The sequence below is a fragment of the Tupaia chinensis genome, unplaced genomic scaffold (assembly GCF_000334495.1).
Source record: "Tupaia chinensis unplaced genomic scaffold, TupChi_1.0 Scaffold000001_1, whole genome shotgun sequence".
NCBI classification, from domain to species: domain Eukaryota; kingdom Metazoa; phylum Chordata; class Mammalia; order Scandentia; family Tupaiidae; genus Tupaia; species Tupaia belangeri.
Window position 1 is genome coordinate 6,946,183 of NW_006159427.1, and position 12,392 is coordinate 6,958,574.

The window sequence follows — 12,392 nt, forward strand, 5'->3', positions numbered from 1 at the left end:
TATGTTATAAAATATAATAATATTCCCGAGGTACAGTTGATTTTACAGTACAAGAAAAATAGTGTGTAACGATTCATTCAGGATAGTTCGCACACCTGTCATCTCAACCATTTGTCATTACTCAACCCTTAAATATTCTAAAATATGCATTATTTATCTATCGGATATTAAATGTGACATGCGTAGTAGAAATATTTGGTTTCAAATAAATTGTGTTATTAAAATTTCAATATGTTTATGAATTATTGTTAGGCAAAGTTATATAGAATATTTTACAAACTACTTTGCAGGTTGGTATTAAAGAAAACGAAAAATCATGGAAGCCCATTGCCGGTCCAGTCGCGACATATGACGCTGCAAAGCATAACCAGATGGGAAGTTTGCCAGTTCAGGGCCAGGGGCCTGCCGGAATATGCCAGGCATGCGGCTGCCCTGGGATCCAGGCTGGCTGAGGCTGTAAGTGGATTGCAGCATCAAGACCCTGTCGGGGGCACTTTATCTCTCCGTCTCTGTCTCACTCATGGAACAAATAAGAAAAAAGTTTAGCTTGGTAACATACTATCCATTTGTCCAGAATGTATTGTTTATATTTCAGGAACATGAGAAAGCTGCTCTGTTAAAAAAAGGGCCAACCATGACTATTCTAGAAATCACATAAATAGATTTTTGCAATGGATGGCTTCTTTATTAAAAAAAGTTAAATAAATTTTAATAAACATGGTCCCCTCCATATCAATCATTAGTTACAGTAGCATGAGCCATGTTGTAGAAGACAAAGTCATTCATTCATTTTTTTCAAAAAAAGAGATTTTTGCTATAGGACATGTGCACTCGCTGGAGAGACAGAGAGATATGGAGAGACAGAAAGCGAGAAATCATCCCTTAGGGTAGATGGCCATGCCATAATCCCTTCTCCTCCATTCTGTTCTCAGGATTTGGGGCACGCACGCACATGCACCTGGCATGTTTTAAGCTGCCAGGCCCAGGACTCGAATCGCGGTCGACTATGTGGGAGTCCAGTGACATAACCTTTATGCCATCTGCTGGTCTCGACAAAGTCATTTATTTTAAGTCTGGGGTTCTGCCAATAAAAATGAGGCCACACGCAAGCTGAGTAGCAGTGAGATGGTTTCTGCTTTAGGAGGTAAGCTGGATGTGGAAAGCCCAGCTCTCTGCAATTCCTAGAGAGTCACTTTCCTCCTTAGGAATTTTCCTGACAAAATTGCTCTCAACAGTCCACGTCAAGGAATAGACGGGGTTTCTTAGAGATCTCACCCTGAAATGAGGCACCAGAGAGATCCCAGTGTTGGCTCTTGCCCCTACTTTACTTATCAGAACTCAGCAGAGGGCTTCAAGCCTATGCCTCCTGCCTGTCATTTTGCAGGTTTCCTTTCTCTACGGTAAGAAATTGCGTCATCTCAAAGATGTTGAAACACAGTAGAGGGGCCAGCAGGTGGCATGGTGGCTGGGGCTCTGAACTCCCATATGGCCAACTGCAGTCTGAGTCCCAGACCTGATGGCTTGGAAAATCATGCTGGGTGCATATGCATGCATGGCCACAATTCCAGGAGGAGAATGTAGGAGAAGGGATTGAGGCATGGCCATTCCTAAGGAAGTGATTTCTCACTTCCTCTATCCTCATGGCAAAAACCTAAAGAGAAAACAATCCCCCGAAAACACAGTTAAAGGAGAAGGCAAATAAATTACCATAGACATGAAGTAGAAAATTGTTACTTTAAGGCATAAACAAATGTAGTAAGACAACAAGGGGTAAATGAGCAGTCTGGCTACCAAACTACATAAAGAAGTGACCATTTCTTCCCTGGCAACAGTTTTTCCTCAGTTCGGACTAAAAACCTTTCTCTCTCCTGATGGACCCAAAACAACTTCTTTTTTTTTTTTTGGAGAGGTTTTTGCTATAGGGTGCCTGTGCCCACCAGATAGACAGAGAGCCATAGAGACAGAAAGCGAGAAATCACCCCCCAGGGGGGATGGTCACGCCGCAATCCCTTCTCCTCCATTCTCCTCTCGGGATCTTGGACACACACGCACACGCGCCCGGCGTGAGTTTTAAGCCACCGGGTCGGGGACGCGAACCGCAGTCGACTATGTGGGAGTCCAACAACATAGCCATTACACTAACTGCTGATTCCCAACCCAAAACAACTTCCAAGGACAAGTACTTAAGGCACCATCAGATGGTGAATTCCTATGTGGCTCAATGGCCCTGAGAGTCTTTTTAGAGTTCTGAATAAAAGGTTTCAGCAAAGCCAACTAAATCAATTAGTATTCTTATGGGGCTTTGTGCAAATAACAGACCAAATTGAGATTAACCTTATTTATTTATTTATTTTGCAATAAATTAGTTTATGCCTCTCTTTGGTGAAAGGGGGCATGGAGAGAGAAAAAAATGTTTCAGAAGGAAATTATAGTGCACTCGTTACTAGATTTTAGCTTTTTTTAAAAAAAATAAATTTTTTTTTTGAGAGGTTTTTGCTATAGGGCGCATGCGCTCGCCAGGCAGACAGAGAGAGACATAGAGACAGAAAGCGAGAAATCATCCCCCAGAGGGGATGGTCACGCCGCAATCCCTTCTCCTCCATTCTCCTCTCAGGATCTTGGGCACGCACGCACACGTGCCCGGCGTGAGTTTTAAGCCACTGGGTCTGTGACGCGAACTGCGGTCGACTACGTGGGAGTCCAGTGACATAGCCATTACGCCAACTGCTGGTTCCGTAGATTTTAGCTTTGTCCATATCTGTTTTTAGTATCTACCTACTGTTTGAATGGAATTCTAACCTTTTACCTGGCTTTAAGTCTTAAGCAAATTTTTCTTAACTTTTTTTTGATTTTGACTTATTAAAACTAAAACTGTTTTTCTTGAAATTAAAAAGAAAATCCCAATCAAATAACAACATAAACCAGATACCTGTTGAATGACCTCAGTAAGCTATATAGCCTCAGCTAAATGCTACTTTAGAGTATGTTCGTTCTACTCACTGAGTTTTATGCCTGAAGTCAGACATGTGTTCGTAGATATGTTTATATCAGATGTGCTTGCTATGGAAAGTATTTAATTAAGATCTTTCGTGAATCAATAAAATGTGGAAAAATAAATACATAAAAAACCCTTTTCTCTCCCTCTCTTGTACATATGCTGGCATGAATAAAATTTCAAAAAAATAAAGTTTAAAAAAATAAGGTGATGAAGACTGGTTGTGAGAGAGTTAGATTTGAACAGTTTTCAGAGAGAGAGGGGGCCACGTGGCTGTCAGGGCAGGTGCTCAGACAGGGAAGAGACAGGTGGGAGTTGGGAGACCTTTTAGGAGACTAACACAGCAAAACATGATGGCATCTGGATCCCAGTGACAGTAGTGGAGGTGGTGACAAATTGTCAGAATCTGGGTGACCTTTGAATAAAGAGGTAGTGGACATTCCTGATGAATTGGACGTGAGGTATGAGAAAGAGGCATCGCGGAGCTCGTGGAGACCTAAACTTCAGGCCAGAGTAGCTGGAAGGGTGGAGTTGCATCAGATATTCACGTGAAAACGATGACTGAGCTATTGGACGTACAGGTCTGCAGTTTGGGAGAGGACAAGATGGGAGATGTTCATTTGGTATCTAAAGTCAGGATAAGATCTCCAAGGGAGTAGAGACAGAGATGAAAAGAAGACCAATTCCTGAGCCCCAGGGCCCTCCAGTGTTTCGAAGCCAAGAGGGGCAAAGGGCTGCTGCGAAGGGTCCTGATGAGATGGGGCGTGGCTGTGGACGTGAGTGTCTGTCCACGTGAGGGCAGAGGTCAAGCTGGCTGGCTGAGAGAAGTGCGCTGGAATGGGGAAGTAGAGCAGTGGAAGACTACCTGTCTATCGAGAAACACTAAGAAAGCAGACGGACACCTTGGAGAGGGTGCCAAAGGGGCAGGCGCTGATTGTGTTGAAAAAGATGGGGAACAAAGAGGGACAATGGTGAGATGCAAGGGCATTATATTTAAAGTGGAAGAGAAGGTGGGACCAGCAGTTAGCATAATGGCTATGTCACTGGACTCCCATATAGCCGACCGCAGTTCGAGTTCCAGACCCGGTGGCTTAAACTCACGCCAGGTCCATGTGCGTGCATGCCCAAGATCCTGAGAGGAGAATAGAGAAGAAGGGATTGCAGCATGGCCACCGCCCCTTAGGGGAGAGGGTGGCTTCTCACTTTCTGTCTCTCTGTCTCTGTCTTTCTGTCTCTCTCTGTCTTTCTGGCGAGCACCCGCGCCCTATAGCATAAACTTCTCTCCAGCACTCATGCCCTATAGCAAAAATATCTTTAAAAAAAAAAAAAAAAAAAAAAAAAAAAAAAAGGGGGAAGAGAAGGCAAACCCAGAAGTGGTGAAGGTCTGATGGCTTCAAAGGAAAGCAGCTACCATGTGGGGGATGTAGGGAGTGGTGAAGCAGTGTCCTCAGAAAAAAGTAATTTTTGTCAAAACACAAGGAGAGGGAACGTTTAGAGATTAGATTTGAGATGTAGGGAATTTTGCTGTTAATGAACTAAGCTAATGGCACGGTGGATTGCTGTCAGGAGTTGAGAAAAGGTGAGAGAATGTTCCAGAATGTGAGATGTGCAAAACTTTCTGGGCATTGGGGTGTGGGGTGGGGAGCGATTTGGGCGACAGGGACAAAGGGTACGAATAAATTGTGAAACACTTGGAACCAGCAGATGGCATAATGGTTATGTCGCTGGACTCCCCTGTAGTCAACCATGATTCGAGTCTTGGATCGGGTGCCTTAAAACTCACATTGGGCACATGTGCATGCATGCCCCAAATCCTGAGAGCAGAATGGAAGAGAAGGGATTACAATGTGCCTATTTCCCCTGAGGGGTGCTTTCTCACTTTCAGTCTCTGTCTCTCTCTGTCTCTCTGGCAAGTGCATGTGCCCTATAGCAAAAATCTCAAAAAAAAAAAAAAAAAAAAAAAAAAAAAAAAAAGATAAGTCTGCAATGTAGAGAGCTTCTACTAGTTTTACTTTCGGTCAGTGGTAGCAAGACCTGTGCTAGCTCCAAGGATTAGGTCAAACTCCTTTCTGACATAGGTGACTTCCTGAAAAGAACTGAGAACTATAAAACTCAGGAAGATTGAACTTTTCAACAAAGTTTATTTAGTAAGTTATCAAAACAATATTAAGACATTTTAAAAATATACACTTTATCCCTTTAAGGTCGGGAAAATGGCTTTATTTTTGGATTTGTCCTTTGGGTCAACACAATATTTTTTGCCTTAATTTAAAAAATTCCTTTACGAGGTATTAGAAAGAATGAAAGGGTAGGGTAGACAGTCTCTGTTCTTGGTCTCTTATAGTACCATCTTCTTGTATGACACATATGTATATATGTATATATGTGTCATACAAGAAGATACATATATAATATATATACCACATCACAATCTCTTTTCCATGTTTCTTTTGGGATTTTGGGCATGCATGCACACATGCCTGATGTGTCTGTCTGTCTTTCTTTCTTTCTTTCTTTCTTTCTTTCTTTCTTTCTTTCTTTCTTTCTTTCTTTTTCTTTTTTTCTGACTGTATTGCTGGGCTTCACGTGCTCGGCAGTCCACGCAACACTGTCACCGGGTTCTAGCTTGGTACCAGTGGAAAAGGCCAAAGAGAAGATGCTAAAATTGTTCCTTTTGGCTAAATAGTAAAAATAAGAGGACACTGGGAACCAGCAGTTAGCGTAGTGGCTATGTCGCTGGACTCCCATGTAGTCGACCGTGGTTTGCGTTTCGGACCCGGTGGCTTAAAACTCACGCCGGGTGAGTGTGAATGCGTGCCCAAGATCCTGAGAGGAGAATGGAGGAGAAGGGATTGCGGCATGACCCTCCCCCCTGGGGGAGGGGTGATTTCTCGCTTTCTGTCTCTATGTCTCTCTCTGTCTGTCTGGTGAGTGCACGCTCCCTATAGTGAAAATCTCTCCAAAAAAATAAAAATAAAAATAAAATAATAAAATAAAATAAGAGGACACTGAACCGTGGGATAGAAGGATGACAGAGATTAATGCCACCTGTAGGAATCTCAGTGGTAAAGGGATGGTACTTATTACTGTAAATCCACTGATTGCACAAGCTGTATCTAGAAGAATGGCTGTAGAGGACCAAAAGTCCAACCAAACCATAGTCCCTGTCACTGCTGCTGTGTCTGATTGGATAGCTCTGCTCTGGAAGAAAAATATGGCCCCAGGGACCGTGTGGCAAATGCCTCTGTGCCAGTCAAGAAGAGGAGAAGAAATAGGTGCTATTCAGATGGAACGGCTAACAAGATATTGGTTCATCGGAAAAGTCATGATACATTTTTGCATAGAATACCTGAAAAATACGTCATGACTTTTCTGTTGACCCAATGTATTGGCTGTTTTGCCTCCAGGCTACATGAACCATCTCTCTCACCTTTCAGAGACAGTATTATCTCTGAAAATCACAGTGATGGACGGCATAAAAAGCATCATGCCAATTAGGCAGGGTAAGCAAGAGGTTGTTAGGATGCTAGGGACCTTAGTAAGAAACGTGTGCTCCAGAGGCTGAGAGAAAAACTCTTGAGAATACAAGCATTTGCCACTTCAGTAAGTTTTTAGCTGTCCAGTAGCCAGGGGCATGGTGGGACCACATTTAAAAATAAACAATAAACGGCTGCATCTGTACTCCTTATCCCTGAAAAGAAGCATGTTGCCAGGGAAGTGTGCTCAGGTTCTGGAGGTAGCGTAGTCCACACCTGGGAATACTGTTTTGGCCCAAATGCCAGGTAACAAGAAGGCTTCCAGCTTCCAGCAAGGCCTGGGATGGGAAAGCTCTAGAACAAACCCAGGCTAGGGTACACAGTGCCCTACTGCTCAGCTCCCCCACAGGTGACCAAGTGTGGGAGTTGGCTGGACCAAGGTACCCAGGTACTCAGTGAAACTCTAGTCTAGATGCTGTTATGAAGTTCTTTCTTTACTTTTTCCTTGAGATTAACACTTAAATAGACTGAATAAAGATGATCCTTTATAATGTGAGTGGCCTTATTCAATCAGTTGGATGTCTTAGGAGAAAAAAGACTGTGGTCTCCCCAGGAAGAAGGCATCTACCCCCAGACCACCCTTCAGACAGGACTGAACATCAGCTCTTCCCTGGGTTACAGCCTGACAGGCTCTCCTGCAGAGCCGGGGCTTCCCCGCCCTCATAATTACATGAATCAATTCCTTCGAGGCAACCGATCTCTGTCTCTTTCTCTAATAAAATGAACAGGATTCCGTTGATTCTGTTCCACTGGAGAACACGGCCTAGCACAGAGCTGACACAACCAGATGACAGGAAGAAATCTATGCTTTGTCTAGATGGATTGGCTCAGCATGTGAGTGTAAACTGAAGTAGGTACTGGCAAGAGAAAATCTTCCCCACAGGCAGAGGTGTTTGTTTGTTTGCTTTTAAAGTTAGTTCATTTGTCTGTTTATTTATTCCATGAGCTAGAAAGACAGACAGAGAGTGAGTGAGAGTTGGCACCCTCAACAGGGTGCGATCCATTCCCAGTCTTCAACCAGCTTCGGATCGCAGGCAAGTATGTGCTCGGCATACCTGGGCGGTCTCTGAACCTGGGCCAGCCACCTTTCCAGGTGGGTTGCCTAGCAGAGCATTGCTTCTTACCACTGTACCATTGTCCCAAATCTCTTGGACTTCTAACTCTTTAGGGCTTTCCTTAGGCCCTCACAGAAAGAGCGCTCTAGCAGCCGGTTGAGTCTGGCTGCAGAGAGAGCGGTAAGTAAAACGCAGTACATGGCGAACAGTGGCATGCTAACACATGGAAATATTTATGCCTATTTAAAAAGTTGATTCACAAAGTAGTACCAGATTTTCTTATTACAGTGTTTTCTCTCTCTCTCTTTTTTTAAATGCAGGATCTTTCTTACAGTTAAAATATTCTGGAAGTCGAACAGGAAAACTAAATTGAAGATAAACCTAAGTTAATTATAGATGCAAATTTTTTGTTTTAAACGTCAGTATCTGCTCAGCTTCCTTTACGCATAGTGTTCTGTGAATTGCATACAGACCTTTCTTGCTTGGCATGGAATTTGCTTTTTATGTTTCCGAAGTAGCTAAATTCAGGGGCAACAAAGCTAAACCGTTCTCACATTGAGAGGAAGCACTTTCTATGGCTGGGCCACTTCCTCTCGAATGCTTTAGAGTCACCCCAAATTAAAGACAGCAGTGGAAGTACTCCCAGGCTTCTGTTTCAACCCTCCTGCCCCTTCGGATTTCCTGGTACTGTCTGTGGATCTATGATCTTACCTGTCCACTAGGTTCAGACAGCGGCATCAACTTGGCTCCCATTTCTTTTTTTCTTTCTTTTAAAATATTTATTTAATTTTATTTGTTATTATTTTTTAATTTGACAAGAGAAGGAGAGAGAGAGAAAGTGAGAGAGTAAGCCACCAGGTTCGAGACTTGAACTGTGGTTAGCCATGTGGGAGTCCAGCACCTTAACCAGTATGCCACCTGCTGGCCCTAGCTCCCACTTTATTCTTTTCTTTTCATTAAAGAATTATTTAACTTGTATGTATGTATGTATTTAATTTGACCAGAGAGGGACAGAGTGAGAGAGAGAGGAAAAGTGAGACAACAAGCCTCTTGGTCTGGGACTCGAACCACGGTTGGCAGTCTGGGAGTTCAGTGCCCTTAACCACCATGCCACCTGCCGGCCCTCAGGCCCCCACATTTTTCAATGTTTGAGACCCTTGGGAATAGCTCTTACTTTGGGTGCTCAGAAGAAGCTGCATGTCTCTTTCATGCTGAGACGGGGGAAGAAGTGGGCAGCTCTTCTCTGTCTCTCCATCCAGGCACCTGGTGGAACAAATTAGTCTCCAGAACAGCTTTCATACAAAGAATATAATCGTTCACCTAAGATCCTTCTATTGGCTTTCCATTATCCAATCCCCCCCCTCCCCCGCCCTTTAAAACTTCAAGCCATGGCTTTTGAGAGTTATTGTCTGTTCATCTTCTGATCTCCTCTCTTATCTTCACTAACCTCTTAGGCCTGACATGCCCGCCAAGCCAACATCCAAAGTACCCTGTCCTCTTTCCTTCTGAATTCTCTTCTCCTGAACAGAGACTGTGTTTAAGCCCACCTTGTTTTGTCAGTCTCTCTTTCAATCTTCAGTTTCCTTCTTAAGCACCATTTCCCCTCCACGGTCTATTCTAACCACCTCCCAATGATTTCTTCCTTTTCGGTCATTATCTTAACGTGTCCTCACAAGCTTGTCAGTACAAGTGTAATGATGTGTGTTGGCTGGAGCAAACACCTGGGCTTGAGAAAGCAACTGGCCACTTCGCCAATCGCTTCTGTTTTAGAGGACCATGGCTAAACCCCCCCACCTTCATTGCCATCGCAAGTGCGTATGTGTGCGAGTAAATGAGAACTCTGGACATCTTCCACTTCCTTTGGAGGTTGAGGGGATAATAGGGCTTCTGTGTGATTCTTCTTTTTCTTTTTTGGAGAGATTTTTGCTATAGGGCATGTGCATTTGCCAGAGACAGAGAGACAGAAAGCAAGAAATCATCTCTCAAGGGAGATGGCCACGCCACAATATTTTCTCCTTCATTCTCTTCTTGGGATTTTGGGTATGCACACGTATGTGCCTGGCTGAGTTTCAAGTCGCTGGGCCTAGGACGAGACCCTCAGTTGACCATGTGGGAGCTGAGTGCCTTAACCAGTACGCCACCTGCTCTGTTCTGTGTGATTCTTATACAGTTGTTTGCTATCGGGATAAAAGGCTATATTTGCATTAACAAATAATTATACCGTTAATATAATTAGTAGCTAGAACACTGAGCTAAAGATGTGCTAATACTTTTCTGGTGCCGAAGTGTTAGCTGCCATTTTCCTTTTAGTTAAAACACGACTGGGACCAGCAGTTAGCGTAATGGCTATGTTGCTGAACTCCCACATAGTCGACCACGGTTTGAGTCTCGGACCTGGTGGCTTAAACTCCGTGGGGCGCGTGTGCATGCATGCCCAAGATCCCGAGAGGAGAATGGAGGAGAAGGGATTGTGGTGTAGCCATTCACCTGGGGGGTGATTTCTCGCTTTCTGTCTCTTTGTCTCTCTGTCTTTCTGGAGAGTGCACGTGCCCTATAGCAAAAACCTCTCCAAAACAAAATAAAACAGAAGAAACCACAACTAAGACACCAGGGAACCTCTCAAGCTGAAATGTGCACTGAGGTGTTTACACACACCTCTTCACTTACCTTCCACTAAGCCAGATGTCTGACATCTTCCATGTTGCCTTTGGTCCCCAGGTTCTGGTACTGTCAGAATTGGATAGATGTTCTTTTATTCCTAGATAGTCATTTTGGGCCATGGTTTCATGTAACGCTCTCTAGTTTTTTCACACCAGAATCGCCTGCAAGTCAACTGGAAGTTTAACAGTCACAAAGAAAATCAAGACCACAGTGTATTGCTTACAGCCCTAACATCTGCATTTTAGAAACAGAAGCAAAAGTTTTAAATGTCCTGTCAACTGCCTTTAGATGAAATGGTAAGTTATTCCAAATAGGACAGTTACGTGATGATGGCTCTCCGCTGCCGTCTGTGTGGCTGCAGTTCACATGTCTCTTTTCCTGGCTTGTTCGTCTTTCAATAAAGAGGTCACAATCAGTGTGCCTTTTAGTGGAAGTGCTGTTAGGTTTGCCTTCTTATCTCGTGTAATAACTGTTGTGTTGGGGGCAAGGATTAAATTGGATTTGTACATTATGATCTCTTTCAGAGCAAGCAAGGAAATGCTTTAGAGGGCCAGCGCCACAGCCCAGAAGTAACGTGCTGCTTGAGAGAAGCTGGATCCCACGCGGCCACCTCCGGTCAGAGCTCTGGTTCAGTCATCTGGAAACACGCTGGGCTGGCAGGCCACATCCTGAGATCTGCTGGGCGGGAGGGCTGGAGGCAGGGGGTCACAGTGTGAACAGACCCTGTGGAGGGGGCTCCTCTCTCTCACTCTCTCGCTCTCATATGCACATGAACATGCTCTATCATGAATTTAAACAAACAGCACAACTCTAGGAGACCATGCTCTGGAGAATATCCTTGGAGGATGATTTGAATTGGCATCTGCTCCTCACCATTTAGACTAGAAAGGGAGTGAATCTATATTTTGCAGTCTTTAGTCTCCATACCGCCTTTATATCCCCACGAGATAGTCTTTTGTTTTTGTAAGTATAAATACATAGAAGTTTTCCAAAACGTTTAGATTGAGACCACTAAGAATGTTTTGAATATTCTCTCGTTTGTATTTTCCCAGGTATGGACAGTTAAAAAAACAAAAGAGGGGCTAGCAGGTGGCATTGTGTTTAAGGTACTTGACTCTCACATGGCTGAATATGGTTCGAGTCCTGGACCCCAAGGCTTGAAACTCACACCAGGCACGTGTGCATGCATGCCCAAAATCCTGAGAGAAAATGGAGCTGAGGAGAACGAATTGCAGTGTGGCCACCTTCCGGGGGGTTGCTTTCTGTATTTTTCTGTCTCTCTGGTGAGTGCATGCACCCTATAGCAAAAAGTCTCTCAAAATAAATAAATAAATAAATAAATAAATAAATAAATAAATAAATAGTCAAACTTATATTTTAAAGATATAAATATAGATATTTAGTGTGGCAGATAGTACTCCCTCCTTTTTTGGGTCAAACCCCAATTTTATTTGGGAGTCTATCCCTCTCCCATGTGAGTTAAAGTTAAATCGTGGCTCTAGGTCAATGCCCTTGATAGGGATTGGTTGAAAGGTGACAGTCGATCCTTTTCTGGACTGACATGCATGGGCATGGCTACTAGGGGATGTGCTGGTCATTTGCCCTCGTCCTACCAGAACCATCTCTCTGTTCCTGCCTTTCTGTGTCCCAGGAGGCTGAGTTCTAAGGATCACATCACAAAGGCCTCCTTGTCCTCCGAGCTTGGCTAATGGAGGACCTGCCAGGAGAGCAGTGTATCTGTCACTCTCCCCCCACACCGCCTTCCTCCTGCCTGCCGTCTTACAGTAGCCGATAGTTCCTCTCAGGCACAGCTTTCCTGACGGGCCGCCTCTCTCCCCTCAGGATCAGAAGTAGTAATGGCTTCCTGCTACAATCCTTGGTGCTTCACTGTCCCTTGCTGGTTCCCTTCAATTTGCCTATAGATTGAAAATAGTAACTTCATTAAATTCACTTTCGTGGGGTCAGGGGGTGGTGTGGTGCTTAGGGTGCTGGATTTCCACATGGCCATCTGCAGTTAGAGTCCCAGACCTGGTGGGTCCGGGAGAATCACACAGGATACATGAGTGTGGTGCCTGACATCCTAAGAGTAAAATGGAGAAGTAGGGATTGTGATGTGGCCATTCCCCTGGGCATGGTTTTTCTCTT